The 15,887-nt window shown below is 39.8% G+C and overlaps 1 long non-coding RNA gene across 1 annotated transcript in view; it reads left to right on the top strand.

Annotated features, from left to right (window-relative positions):
- Window positions 1-15,887, top strand: part of LOC121470361 (uncharacterized) — a 60,320-nt gene that overhangs the window by 21,054 nt on the left and 23,379 nt on the right. The window contains exon 2 of the long non-coding RNA XR_012057084.1: window positions 1,845-10,470. This is a non-coding gene — a long non-coding RNA (uncharacterized lncRNA). The remainder of the gene's footprint in view (window positions 1-1,844; window positions 10,471-15,887) is intronic.

The raw sequence follows: 15,887 nt of genomic DNA on the forward strand, positions 1-15,887 counted from the left end.
ATATCAGCCCTCTACTTACCATATGAAAAAAAGCTTAAAAGACACCCACTCTTCTCCAACTAAGTTTACATGTTTTATGTATTGATTTTAGCAGACTACACACAAGTTGGTGCATCCAAGATAAATGTCAGAGCAACAATGACTAAACCAGTTATGTGAAACTTAGTCTCTGATATAGAGCTGCCTTAAAGCTTAAGAAACAAAATATTTATGACCAAGAGCAAGACAAATGGTGCAATAACACATTAGCAGGCAGTATTGTCACTGATTGCAAACATATTTTGAGCTTACATATTTCATGTACACCCTGACCTCAGAGGCATTCTACCCACTACAATTGGTTTTGCAGCAGCTCAACATTTACCAGGAGATAATGAGGTGTGTTTTTGAACGATACAAGCAGCATTAGATGTAGTGGGAGCCAAAAACACGATCATATTAAAAGCAAATAGCAGAGCAGATTACCTCTTGCCCTCTCTTTTAGCTTGAGCAGCATATTCCAATAAGTGCAGAAGAGACACTGTCAAGTATTTCTTTATAGTTTCATTTTCTTTTTTTTTTTTTTTTAATCGACATTGCTTGCAATGCCCTTGCCCTCTTTAAAAGCTGCAGAACAAAATTCCTTTCTGAGTCAATTTTGTACTCTCTCCCTCAGCAAATAATGACAAGGGATTAAAAAAAAAAAAAAAAAGAGCTCTAAACTTCACCCCCTTTCCAAGAGAAGAAATAGAGATAAAGGTTAAAAATAAGTTTTCATCAAAATTTAAAGGAACCATTAAGTTCAAAAGAAGGTCATCTGCCCTGCTCCCAATTATTGCTCATTTCCACTGTGCCCAGCTGTAGGAAAATAGTGGAGCATTTTATAGCAAACCACAGGTAACAGTAAGCACAGCCTTGGAGATTCTGCTCTTCAAGGAGGGCAGTAGGATCTTTTCTCAAAATATTTCTCGGGCACTTTTGGAGTAGAAGTTTTGAAACGTGAGGAGAACAAGGTAAGAGTGGTCTGGGGGAGGGCCCTGGATCTGAACAGTATCACTATGGCAGCTGAGTGATGCATATCCCAGGAATTCCCCTTGGTGGCTGCCTGATCCGGAGCTGGGCTGGGACTGGAAGCAAAGGCTGTTTGTGCTGGCTCAGGGACTGGGAGCCCCGCGGGGCAGATGGGATCACCTGGGAAGGTGGGCTGGAGGCTGAGTGTTTACTCTGGCTGGGTGCTCCAGAGCTGGAAGTCATCCCCATGAAGGAGAAAATATCCAGAGCCCCTGAATTTATAGGTTGGCAGCCTTCATTTTTTTTTTTTTTTCTTAACTGGAGTAGAGAAACTGTCTCTTTGTGGTTATTGATAGAAATTTTCCTTCAGTTTCAGGACTGATAAGATTGTTATTTCTTCTGTAACTTAAAAATTATATTTCTGCAGACTGTTATTTAAACACTTGACCCTTGGTGATGTCTATCACATACAGGGTTAGCATAGAGCTTGAACATGGCATTCACAATGGTGCACGTTTCTGTACTAAACATATAATTTACATGCACTGTCAGTCCAAATTTGACCTAATCGCTTTCTCTCCTCATGTACTGCAAGTCTGCAAAACAGCAGCACAAGGAAGAAAGGCTTCACGTCTCTACCTCCCTTCCCACCTTTCAGCCAGCAAAAGTGATTCAAGTTAATTGCATGACATCACAGCACTAATTACTCTCCAATAATAGTTTGCTCCCCTGTGTGACAGTGGGCATTTGGGTCAGTAGATGCCATAATGGCAGTGACAAAAAAGCTTTGCCTGCATCTTATCTGTCCTTCCTGCAAACTTCACCAAGCTTCCTTCTTTTATCCTTTTCTTTAGGGATGCACAGGGAATCAGCTCAGCTCCCCAGTACACCGAACAAACTGATTTCTCCAGCCCAAACCCTGATATATTCATAACGAATCCAGAAAGAATCAGAGACTGATTCACAGCATAGCTACAACTCCGTTACAACAGACAAACCCCAGCCTGCAGCTGAAGTTATTCTTTTGCCAAAGGAACAGACAACTGCTATTCAAGTAAAGGTAGCACATGAACTTGAGAAAACTGTTACATAAAATCACATTTTTCTACCTCTGGGGAGAGAGCAGCAACTGGCAGCTGCTCCAAGATGGCATTTTCTGATCCCACCTCTTATCAGTGCGGTGGACAAAGCAAAGCCACTGCCTCCTGCTTCTTCCTGTCCCCCTCCAAATTCCCTGGACAGCCAAACTGCTGTGGATGTGTGAGCAGTTCAGGAGCAGCAGCCTGGCCAGCAGGTGAAAGAAATGACTCCCACTACGTACAGAAAATACAGTCATGAGAAGACACCTGGTTTGGGAGAGGGAACTGCTATGAAATGAGCAACTGGGCATGGATCTTTTCCTTTCCCTGAGTGTCCACCAAACTGTCCGAAACTTTGCTGTTTGAGAAGATATGCAACTCAGAATGCATGTCATTCATTGTGTCCAGCAATAAACAAAATATTTAGTGCATTTTTAATGCTGTAAAACCATTTAAAATACTTTTAAACCTTCCATTGTGGGACAGAATTAGAATTGTTTTGCAACAGGCCTAGCCTCCAATCACGTAATTAAGCAATCACAATTTGCAAAATTGGTTTGTTTGGTTCCCACACCACACAAATACTGATAAAAGCTTCTTTGTTTGTCAGTGCACTGTAACTTACAGGTTATGAACAACACAATTTGGCAAATTTGGAGCTTGAAGACCATGTCCCATCTCCCAGTGTTTTCCCCACACTGGATACTTTACTCAGTGTGCTCTTTATGGTTCCAGTGGCTGCATGTACAGAGGTAATGTAGCAGCTACAACTTGAGATAAAAGATTTAAGGCTTGTTAAGCATAAAGGATTTTTTCTTTCTGTGTGGGACAGAGGCTTATACTTCCTGCAGCCAATTATACCATCTTTAACCACTGCAAGGGCTCATAAGCAGCAGCATATGCAGAGTGACTGGCTGCATTTTGTAGCTCAGTTCTTACAGACACAGACACGTGTCCTGCAGACCAGAAGCACCATATGCTCCAGGAAGCAAGTGCTGGGGGCTTCTGCACCATCCCATGTACTCCTCCTGTTCCTCAGACTACCCAAGTGCACTGAATAGCCAAAGCTGTTCATGTAAGAAGTGTGCACCTTGTACCCATGAGAATTTTTTATTCAGCAATAAATGTACTATCTGTAACAATAACAACAAAAACAAACAAAACCAGAAGATCGTATGATCATTTAAGCAGGTTCCCTGCAAGATTTCCAGCAGAAACTTTTGGCACTACCAATCAGCCAAGATTTCTATTGCTGAAACTTTCATTCTTTATGAAAAGAACCCCCTAGATTACAAGGGAGAAAACAGAACTACACCAGAAATACCTAAGGAAAGGAAAGCCAACATTCTCTCACGGGTTTTCCAGACAACCTAGCAGCGAGGCAACTCTTAAGGCCCCACAGGACAGTTCAAAATGCATAGAAAGATTTTTGCTTGCTGTCAAACACACCAGATAACTGAGGATTTTAGATCCCAACTCTGAACAAGGGTCTATGTTAAACATCAAAATCCTTGGAGGATCACCAGGGAGAACATAAGGAGGATACAATACTTCGATGTACTTTTGTGGGCGATAGGGGGAACAACAGTCTGCTCTTTGAAGAGCAGAGAGACTTCACAGTCTGTATTTGTATTTATTTTCCAGCAGGATTTCCAATGCACCCAAGACCAAATGTCCAGACTAAGTGCTTTCTGGAAAGAGGAAACATCTCAGTGTTGACTATACCATGGCAGGGTGTTTCATCAGCACCTAGCTCATGAAGTAGAAGTAAAGGGAGCTTGAGGAAACAAGCAGTGGTACTGTGTTCCAGAAGCTGATTAGTTCAGAAGGTTACCAAGTACAGCATTTACTAATATTTGCTAAAACTTGCTCTTCAGAATCAGGCTCCCCTAAATGTAATTCTCATTCTCTCTGCATTGCCTCTCTACATTAAGGTAGATGGGCAGCTTGCATACTTAGTCACAAATGGAAGAGCTTTGCTATTAAAAGGCCAAATTCACAATTCTGCTGCCATCTCTATGGCTACAAGGTTGCACTCTCAAAAGTGACAAAATTAGACTCTGGTTATATCTATATAAAATTATTGCTTTATGAGAGGTGATTTGGATTTGTGCTGGTGCAAGCTAAATTTAGCCCTGAAGCTGATGTTTCAGAGATTTTAATGAAGTGTTAATTTTATATAGCTTAAAATAGAATTGGAAAACACCTCCTACACAATTTTTCTAATATCTAGGTTAGCGTGTCTGTTACTTGAGTTACTTTGTGCTTTAAATTATTGGCATTTGACTTGTGGTTTTGGCAGCTATAATCTGCTTCCTCCAATTAGCAATGAATGGGAAAGGATTACTGGTTTTAAATGCAATTCAATATAGACAATGTTACATCAGTTTCATCCACTGAGAAATTCAGAACTTGCCTGCACCCAGCCTGATTCTGCTGCAGAGGTATTGTGCTGTACTTGTCACACATTTGCTAAAACCCCAGTGTTTATCCCCACTGGAGCCAAAAGCTGATCTCAACAGGCAGGTGAGATTGTCCAGGTGTTCCTGGCAGGAGCACAACTGAACCTGTGCTGCAGCAGTGCAGGTGTTGTGCAGCCACACCTCCCACTGCACCTGCACTGCTGTGCCAGCTCTTGTTTCCAGGCCACCACATTGTCTGGGATGAAGAAATTCCATCTCCAGGGAGTGCTGGCATTTGGAGTTGTGCAGTTCGTCTGTGCACAACAGAAACACCTTCACACCTGAGCATATAACTATACATGAGAGCACATAACAACTGCACTGCTACATGCAATCCTTAAAAGCTAAACAGTGCATGCCACCTGCTGATCACCAGTAAGAGGCTATTATAGCCTTTTGTGGACATTGTTGTTTTAAAATAAATATACTAAGTGGATTTACACATTCTGGATCCAGTCAAAGAATGAGCAGGCTGTTAACAGAAGTCCCATATATCTGACAATTGCTCTGCCACTGCTTAGCACAAACAATTCCTTTTGCAATCAAAAAGTATCTTGGTGGTCTATATCATCATTTACAGGACTTTGAAACCAGCACGTTTCTGCCTCCAAATGTTCCTCATACACAAAGAGTGCTGAAATCCCACAAATATCTTTTTTGAGACGCTGTTATTTTGTTCAGTTTCATCCTTTATTTCAGAGGAGGGACTTCTAGACATTTCAATGCTCTGAGGAAAGATTTAGTGCTACAGAAAAATACATCTGGGCTAGCTCTGCCTGCCTCCTTCCTGCCACTACAGCACACAGGAACTGGACTGAGGGCACAGCACTCCTCAGGTAACATCAATCCTGGCTCTCCCTGTCAGCCCCAGTTGATGTTTTGAATGTTCTGTGGCTGTGTGCAAGGCAGGAGGTGCAGGGTGCAGAGGCACTCCCACTCTGCTGCAAAGGATAATTCCCTGCTCCCGGGCACTCTGCCCCCTTCAATCACTGCCAGCCTTGGGGGCTGGCTATGCTTCAGCTCGCCTCCAAATGAAGCTATGGAGGAGGATCCAGGCAATTCAGATGGTGTGGGATGGATGTCAGCGAGCTGGACCCTCAGTAATTAATGGTTTATAAAGATTCCTGGTATCCAAAATGAGCCTGGTTATGTGACAACATCAATCTGTTCCAGGGGGTGATCAGAGGCAGGTGAGAGGAATAGGTCTGTGCCATCGCTCTCCAGGATGTGCCTGGGGAAGGGTCATGGCTGGGCTTCTTCCAGGTCTTGTTATTACCCATAACATCCCCTTTGTGCTCTGACAGAGAATGTAAACAGCCCCAGAATCAAAGGCCTGCAAAGGACAACAGAGGTGAGGTACCCTAGAGCCAAACTTCTCAGCTTTGTGTCAGATATTCAACTCTGCTACAGGTCCAATGCCAGACTAAAATAATGAAAAATGGGGTTGAGTTTCAGTGGAGTAAGGTAATTTTTATGGTAATGTTTACCTGAAGTAGGACTGACCAAATCACAAAAAAACTCGCAAATCTTGAGGGTTTTGTCAGTGCACTTTACCAGCTCACTGAATGAGGTGTAAACACGCATTCAAACTACTTGGGGCAGAAATCAAACAACAAAACACCTTTTGTTTTTTTTCCAACTAGTAAACAACATTCAGTGACTAACAAGCAAGAGCTAGTTATGGAAGAAATATTACTTTTGCAAGAATTACTGGATTTTGTGGAAAGAAACTTCATTCAGAATTGTATTTGATACATTTCATTCAGAATTCTCCCCCCTCCTCCTCTTTAAACCAATATTTAAATTTGTTACTTAAGAAAAAGAATTAAAATGTCTCCTCACCCCTGGAAGAAGTTTTGTTACTAATAAGGCTCCTTTACAAAACTTCTTTGATTAAATGAAGAAAAAGAAAAGATTAATAGACAGCTAAATATCCTCTAATAAGAAAAGTTAATAAGGGAAATGGTTCTAATATTTCTTTCTCTATAGTGGCTCCATTGTTTTGATTGGAGAGGCAGAAGTGAAGCACACACTCAGTGCTGAATTCCCACGACTAAATCACCTGTAAGATTGTATTTTGCATTTGAAAGCTCTTTGACAATGTCTGTCCCAGGGTAGATGCCTTTGCTTCTGTGATGCGGTTAAGCAATTTTGCACAATCATGTAATGGATTAAATTAGACTTAGTCTTTCTTGAATGTTTTCTATGAGGTCTGGGTTAGAGATGGAGCTCAGCCACATCCACTCACAGAAGAGCACTCCTGAAGACATTTTGCAGGATGGGCTTAAGTCAAAGAATCAAAATGAGAACACAGACCTCTACGTGTACAGGAAAAAATATGCCCTGTTTTCGTGACCCTATTATTTTTTTCCCCCCTTTCTACCTCTGAACTAGAATATTGTGTCATTTTCTAGTATTTTATAAACCCCTTTTGAAGGTGGGGAAAACAAACAAACCGCACTGTACTTAATACCTCAATGTATTATCCCAATAAGAGGTTTTGAGAGAAAAATGAAAAAATTGCAAGTTCTTTTGTGTCACCAACAACCAAACAACCATTATTCATCCCTGGAAGAGTTCAAGGTCAGGTTGGATGGAGGAACCTGGTCTAGGGGAAGGTATCCTTGTCCTCAGCAGAGAATTTGGAACCAGGTGATCTTTAAGGTCCCTTCCAACCCAGGCCATTTTAGGATTTTTTGTTCACATCACTGATAAAACATGGAGCCAGTAGGACAGAAAAAAACCCCAAAAAACAAACCCTCACTAAAAAGTTGCTTTCATCTTGTAAATTTAACTTGTTTTTAATGAAGGCATTAATGGGCAAATGTATTTTGTAGGTATTTGCTATGATATAAAATAGACTTGGGGAGCCCATTTCAGGGAAAAAATACCCTTGATCAGGCAGTCTGCATTTAATAACATAGCAGAGGACATAAGCATGTCATAAAAAATAAATCTAATAATTAGGCCTAATTTTTTACTACCTGGCTTGTATTTAAAAGTCTGGTTTAAGGTGCAAATGGAAAGTTCCCCTTTGATTTCAGGAGACTTTGGCTGTGTGTTGCTTAATAGAAACTTTGTTAATGAAGTGTCTATTGGTTACTGAACACGACACTTTTCCTGGCATTTTAAAAAACTCTTCTAAATATACAGAAATTGTCTACTCTTGGAGTTTCTTAAGAATGAGGAAATAAAAGAAGAAGCTGACGCTATGTTAGTTAATTGAATTTCAAATACTTCTTTTAACATTGAAAAGGGGGATTTTGCACTTAGCCCTGATAATGACCAGTGGAAGGATCTCTCTCTACTCTTACACAACCAACCTGCTTGGGCTGCAGCACCATTCACATCCCCTTTTCTTCAATTTACTGTCTGCTTTGTTTAATTCTGAATGAAACTCAAAAAATTCAAAAAGTTATTTGGGTTGAAACTGTAAACCACATGAAACCCCTACTATAATTTAGGTTTGTTTTTTTTCCCCTAAGCTTAGTCAGAATTCTAGCCAAATTGGCAAACATGATCAGAGCTTCAGGTTAGTGTGTGTGAAACAAAAATCCCCCCAAAATCTGAAAACCAAGTCACTTTTGCCTTATTTTAGGGATTTCTGTGGAGAACATTAAACAGCCCTGTGTAACAGGATTAAAATAAATTTAACTTCCAAGGTCTGAAATTTCTTCCTCCAGGGTTTAATGACAGTTTTATTAACATAAGCTGATGCAGGATTAGACTGTTAAATATTTAAACCCCAACACTTCCTGAAATTAATCTAGAAAGGGGAAAATTTCAGCCTGTTCCTTACCTAAAATAATCGATTCCACCAATGTGCTTCTGTGGTCCACTCTTCCCATAGTTGATTTAGGAAATGGGATACGGAGTCACCAGTTAATTTACTTTTGGCTAAATTTGCCCGGGTACTTCTGAACAATTAGCACTCTGGTCTGAAGGACAAAATTACTTTGACAGAGTTGTGCCTAAGGGCTGCTCCATGACGTGTGCAGAGTCCGACATTTTTGGTACATGTCTGGAATTGACAGTGACTCAATACATAAGGATATCCTTTCATATTCATTTATGTGATAACCTCACTTTTGTTGGCACAGGAATATGTTGTCTTTTAACCTGACTTACGGAGCTGGCCCTAGAAATAGTCTTCATCTTTTTGGATAGCAAGTTGGAATCAAGATTATTTTGACAGATGGCATCTAGCCTGTCTAATATGCATTTACCTGCTCCATAAATATTGATGACTTTAATACATTTGTGTTCTGCCATATGCTTCTTAAAGGTACACTTCCAAAACTTGACTTGGTGTGTGATTTAGACAGAATTAATCTCCATTTTGTAGTACTATAAATGAGATCACAATCACACGTGTCGTGTCTGATGTTGGAAGATTAAAATTGGTGTGTGTGAGGGCGCTGGGGGTAACTCCAGCAGATTTACATCCCATTTCCTCTCAGTCCTGACATCGTGGATGTTACAAAGTACAAGGGGAATATGTCTTTACAATATAAAATGTTTAACACAGAAAGGAGTTTGGACAAAGGGAACACCCTGCCTCACAAGGTCCTGCCACTTGAACCATATTCAAGCATTTTTTCTCTCTCCATTGCAAAACCCTTCAGCTCTGTCACCTCCTGTGAGTGCCATATAAAATTCCTCAAAAAAAAAAATCAGAAAGATTCGGTATCTACTAAATTCGTTTTTTCAGAGTCACAACTGTATGAGCATCTCATATGCACGCTGATATACTGCACAGATATTCCTCGGCATAAGCCATTTAAAAGGCACTGCTCCATGTTTTCTGGAGGAGGACTGTTTGCAAGGACAGTTCCTTTGAACTCAGTCATTTCCAAGGCAGATGGGGTGCACAATTAGCCCTTTTATTATTAACACCACTTTCCTGCTTCTCCACCAAGGTTACAGACTCGTTCACAGGGCCATCACTGAAATGGGAGCGGGGCCAGGGCTGCTGGCAGGAAAAGGGAAGATGTGGGCAAGCGAAAGCCCAAGAACCATTCCCCCAGGCTCCCGTGGCCTTGAAAAAAGCAGAACTGCTTCCAACGGGAAGAGCCTCATGCCCCACAGCTGGGAGAAGTTGGCTTTGACTCCCAGCAGTTTTTTGTCTGTTGGATTTGCCACCTTGTCTCATCGAGCAAAAAAGGCAGCCTTAGCTCTGCCCCTCTTCACATTTCACTGCTGCTGCTTCCTTTGCCCACTCTAATCAGAAATTGTTCAGATGACACCTGGGACAATCTCTGTGCATGTATTTGTCAAGGTAGTCTACAATGCAGCTGAATATAGCAACACATAAAAAATATGGCATGGCCTTCACAGTAAACTGTAGGAAACCAGAGGAATACTTCAAAATTTCATAAAATACAAAATAATGCAAACTTACATTTTTGCATCAGTTTGAAATGATAGAAGGATAACATTTTTGCAGAGAAAAAGTATTGTGAAACAGAATTGAGGGTTCCCAGTGAAAAGGATTTTTCTCAAAAATGATGAAATCTTATAAAAATTCCAACTTAATATAATTGCAGTTTTCAAAAGATTTGTGAAAGATAACTTTCTACTCTGTCAGGTCCATACAATTTTTCTAGCTATTTTCAGAGAGATGAGAGAATAAAATTCAGTTAAAATCACAGAATATCCTGATTTGGAAGGGACCATCAAGGATCATTGAAGTTAGAATTTTGATATTAATATTCACTAATATTTCCCCATATTTAAACATATTTGCTTTTGGTTTTTTCAGGTTTTTTTTTTTCTGAAGTGTCTGCTGTTAATTGCTGTGCTGTACAAGGGGAAGATAGTGCACCCTAGCTCATCAGTGAGGGAAGGAAAAGAGGATGAGGAAACCTGCTGAGCATATTTGCAGAAAGAATTGCTTGATAAATAATAACCACTTTAGGGCTCAGCATGCTAAAGGAGAGGTGAGTGGTCGCACTGATGCTTTGGTACATTAGTGATGGCAGAGGCTGTTTATTGGCACTGAACTCACACAGGAGCTACATCCAGAGTGGTGCTCAGAGGAGAAACACAGGCAGCTCAGTGCTGTAACTTTGCTACCCCAAGTTTGTTACAAAGGGACCCCAAGCACCATACAAAACCATCAAGAAGGTTTCTCTGCAAAGCATTTATCTAAATTATCTTCAAATTAAACAAAAGTTTTCCCAGTCTTTTTTTTTTTTTTTTTTTCTAGCCAAGTTGGAAGAGGCTTGGTGTGTGTCTGCTCTCATTAGTTTACATTCCCTCACTCACAGTCAGGATTTATCCCTGGGCACTAACTTCCCACATGGCAGTGCCCAGCAGCCACACAGGGTGGTATTTATCAAAACTTGAAGCTATGGTGACAGCACAGTCCTAAAATTTGTGCTTCTTGTGGAGGGGCTAGGCCATGAAGGATGTTTTGCATAAGATTTGGTTTGCCTGAATAGATTTTAACTGGCTATTTGATGAATTAGCAAAGGTAAACTCAATTTCATGCCCACTCACAGAAGTGATGCTCCATAAATTAAAGCTTGGACGAGGCTCACCATACTCTTAAAAAAATATTTGGGAAAAAAAACAGCATCAGCCTATGCAGAGTTCAAAAACAGGTCAGATCCCTGCTAGATGTAAACCAATAAAGCATCCCTGGCTTTTGTGTGTTCAAATCAATTTTCACCAGCTAGGAATACATCCTGGCTCTGGCTGGATGAGGCACAAAGAAAGCCAGAGACCACGAGAAGGGCTGGCATTTCTGAAGCCAATTGTAATCTCAGGTTTAGCCCATAAGAGATGGCTGGGAGTCAGTCCTCGGCTGGAGCAGAACATGCTAATTTGGGCAGGTGCTAAAACACAGGAGCTTGGCAGCTGTGAATGGGAAAGAGAAAAATGAGTGCTCCTCCAGCTTTCAGTTGTGATTTGACACCTCTAAATGTGGGCAAAGGCTGAATCAATTCAGAAGCTTGAATGTTTGGTCAAACCAACAAGCAATACATAAAATAAGCCAGAAACACAGCAAGAAATGGCTTTCCTTGAGTGGCTTCTAGATAGATCAAAACCGCAATAGAAAAAAAATTCTCGGAACTATTTATTTATTTACTTTTTGGTACTGCTAGTTTAGTATTGGTTCTGGAAAACACTTAGGCAAATAATTAGTCTGGAAAATACTACAGCAAATTAAAACTCCTGTGGTACTAGAGGCCAACCAACAATCTGCAGCCCTCACAAGGAACAAAGTAAAGTTTTTTCCATTTTCTTGTTTGATTCAAACTATTTTCAGGTACTTTAGTTATTTGTATTTTTGCAGTTTACCTGTTCTCAACAGCTCTGCCTGCTGTCCACTGACATCACATTAAACAATCATTTACACAACTGCATCTCTTCTTACATCAGCCCTGTCCTGTAAAACACTGACGTGTTTGGATGAGAGAGCAGCTGACTGCATTCAGATTGGGGCCTGCACTGAGCACAGCAATGTGAACACGCTTCTTGCTTTGCCCTCAGTTCTCAGCAGCGCTCATTTGAGTCTGTGGTTCTTCATCTGATGTTCCAGCAGTCCTGTTATCTGTGATGTGTCCTTATCCAACTCAGTTTGTTGAAATACCAGAGAATACAACTGACAATCCCCGAACGTAATTTATCTGAAAGATTTCTTAACTAAAAGAGTAATCTCTCAATGTGTTTTTAAGAGAAAGAGGACTCTGCACGTAACTGAAGAATCCAAGATTCTTTCAACCATTTTTCTTCAGTCTGAATGTAATTACCTATTGTAGCAATTCAAATCAGGTATTAGTTCAGTTTTGGACTCAAGGTCAGGGAATTCTTATCTTGGCAAACAAGAAGTTCCACTAACATTTCTCTGTTTCCTATCAAAGCACTCTCCAAGGAAAGCAGGTACTGGAGGCCCGGTTTGGAGAGCACAAGTGCAGGATTTTAGCACCTGTCTAATCTCAGTATTGGTGACTGCAACAGAAAAGCCAAAGCCACATCTCTGTTTCCAATATACCTAAATCATTTGGAAGCCGAGATGGTGGAAACACAAAATCCCTGTGTTCACAAGTTGTGGGCTACTGAAGTCTGGTAACAAGCTTTATTTCCATGTTTTCTTTTTCCTAATATGTACACAAATCACTTCTAAACTCACATGTATTCTGTAACAGAGCTCAGGAGCGTCTTTTATTTTCACAGACTTGGATTTGTAGTGTTAATGTGTCACAGAACTCTCCCAGAGGAATAACCTTTTGCCCCATCAGTTTGTTTACCATGGCAATTCTTGGTTTAATAAATGAGGTCCCTAGCATTAAAACTTTGCCTTGCTCCTAAGGTTTTGATATTGCTATTGAAAATTATTTCATTACTTCAGAGAGCTTATTTCAAATCAGTACCACATCTTTCTTTTGTTCATATCCCCATAACCTATAAGAAATAACAGTAAAATTTTCTCTTCATTACCTTCCCTTCCAATCTCATTACTTCATGTTTCTTTATGTTGAATTGGATGAGTCACTAAAATTTCTAATTCAAGTTTTGAAACCATTCAGATTTAAATTACATGCTATAGACCGTCAGCAAGTAACATCTTCTCATAAAGGTTGGAGTTTTTTTGGTGTGAAGAAGCATAATTTAAGTCCTAGCAATGCTGAGAGTGCTCTGTAGATTTAGTATTTTCTGCAGTTATAATTTTCAGTATGCAGAATATTCTATTAAGTAACACATAGCTCTCAAGGGATTTACATATATATTATTTATGGAGGAACCCCTACCATTATATAATCCTAACAACCTTGTTGGCTAAGTAGTTCCACCCAGGGAAGCATTTCATCTTGTCTCAAGAATATTTCCTAATAACTTTACTGCAGTGAATTTCTTGCTGTCTACTTCAATGAGCAACAGTTCATTCCCAAAGGGTTAACTTCTCACAATAGAAAGAGCTTTTAGGGCCTCTGCAAACCTCTCATCAGGCTTTTATTTACCTAGTCCCGTACAGTGGTTATTGTACAGTCAGATTCAGACAGAAGGACAATTCTTTACTTCCAATTCTTCTGTGGATACACTACATGACCCACATATGAAGTATTCCTGAGCCTAAGGTTCTCTATTTAGAAAGTGGATATAATAACCCACATGTAAATGTAAAGAGATGTAAATGTAAAGAAATAGATGAGATTTTAGATTTTAAAGAGTGGTCTTACAAACCTTGTTCCATTTATTATTCCCTATGCAGTGGAATATTTCCTAGTACAAAAGACTTTTAACCTTCAGTAAAGCCATTGTTTAATTTCTTGTGTTAAGTCTTTTCTGGTTGAGTACCAGAAAATCAGTGACCTTCACTGAATAATGAGAACTATTGGGAACAGTCTTTACTTCTTACTCACACATTTCCTGACTGATAGAGACAGGAGGGGAAGACTTAAGCCCATAGCTGTTGTGGAAAGGATATACCATGACTTCTACAGAAGAAAGTTTTGCCTTGTATTAATCAAAACCAGAGCAAAACAAAACCCTAAAACCAAAGCAAATGCTCCTGATCTGCTCCTCACCTATGCAATATCTTGTCTTCTATTTTTGCTCGAGATTACATGCACAGTAGTAAATATTAAGAAAATCTCTACACAGCATGTAGAGATTCTGGTTCTTTGATTACATTGTCAACTCGGGTAAGGAAAGAGATAAATACTGATATCAATAGGACAAATATTTTAACCAAAATGCAGCTATGATTAAATTGATAGTACCAGCAAACTGCTTTTATGTTGGGAATTGAGCACAATCAATTTTCAGAACACTGCAACAGCAGGAAGACTACACATTAAATTAAGTCAAAATCACCTTGTGAACAGATTCAGCATCGGGAATAAATACTGTTATCATTTATTTTGATATATGAATGAAAACTTACTACAGTTTCCCCCCTCACTCTCTGTTCTTCCATTAAATTTGTTTAATTCCATTGCTCCCTCTGGGCTGCACAGGTGTACATGCTATAGAAATTTGGCTTGGTGTACATTTACCTATTCCCTCCAAATACACAACTTCTTGGGAAGCTCTTAGCTTCCACTTACAGAAAAGGAAAAATCACATTATGTAAATGGCAAATCAAAATTCAGCAGTTACTAATTGCTAAAAAGTCTCTAAAAACCTGCATGTTTAGCAGCAGTGGCATCCCAGAACTTCACAGCTCTCGTCCTCTGCTCTCCTATGGCACAGTTGTGCCACAGGAACCCGCACCAGTAATGAACTGGTGTTAGCCAGAGGGCACAGCATAAGATCCCCGGTTGTAAATATCACTAGACCACTCTGAAGTGGGCTCATTTCTGGCTTTGCCTTAAGCATCCTTTGAAGGGCTAATTCTGTCTCATTTCCCTCTATTTTCAGCTATTTAGCATAATTAATTTGATCAGCCCAGCAAAAAGAGTGCTTCTTTCTTTAATGCTGCAATGATGCAATTTCTTTGACCCCCATTTCTATCTTTTAGATAAAAGAGATTCACATATTTTGAAATAGTCACTACTGCATTATGAGCAGCTATATTTACAGAATAATTACTTCAGTAAGTAAAAAGACTTACTTCTAAAATGGCGAATTTTCAGGTTGTCTGATTGCCATGGACATTTACACCTCCTGTCATGCTGCTCCAAATAAATAACTTTTCAGGAAACTGAATTGTGTAACTTTTGGAAAACATAGGGACTATGAAAAACTGTATGCTTCATAATAAGAAAATGATGACCTTTTAGGAAAAGTTGTTGTACATGTACAACATTAGCAGTCCATTAGTAACTGGTAAGGAGATATGCAGCTCTGATTAAATCCCACCACTTGTCCAAACTTGAAGCTAGCTTAATCTTAAAGATTTTGAGGTCATGAAAATCCAATAGACCTCCAAGAAGAATGATATTGTACCTTGAAACTCAATCAGACTTTCTAGAAAACTTTTTGGTTTTTTAATGGGACTGTTACTACAATTCTAATTCAAAGCTCTCAAGCACATGCCTAACTTCAGGAAAGTAAGATGACATTTAAATCAACATGTGCTTAAAATCTGTTCCCCCTGAGAATGCTGTTGCAGGTTTCAGGTTGTGCACCCTCTCTGTTCTGTGTTACTTGTGCTCACAGCATGCAGAGAAGTTCTTTGGATGGCAGGTAGTATTTTCTGCCATTCCTTTCTCATCCTTACCCCTGTAAAACCTGTGTTGATTCTCCAGGGTTTTAAGGAGAAGAGACAGCAGCAAATGTGGGATTTACCTGGGTTGCTTCTACGTCTAGCCTACATTATTATTTCTTCATACAGAGCTTTCAAAACAGTTTTGGAGGCTATAAATTTATAAGCACCAAGGCAGAGGGTGGGCTCATAGATCATAGT

The sequence above is a fragment of the Taeniopygia guttata genome, chromosome 8 (genome assembly GCF_048771995.1).
Source record: "Taeniopygia guttata chromosome 8, bTaeGut7.mat, whole genome shotgun sequence".
NCBI lineage: Eukaryota > Metazoa > Chordata > Aves > Passeriformes > Estrildidae > Taeniopygia > Taeniopygia guttata.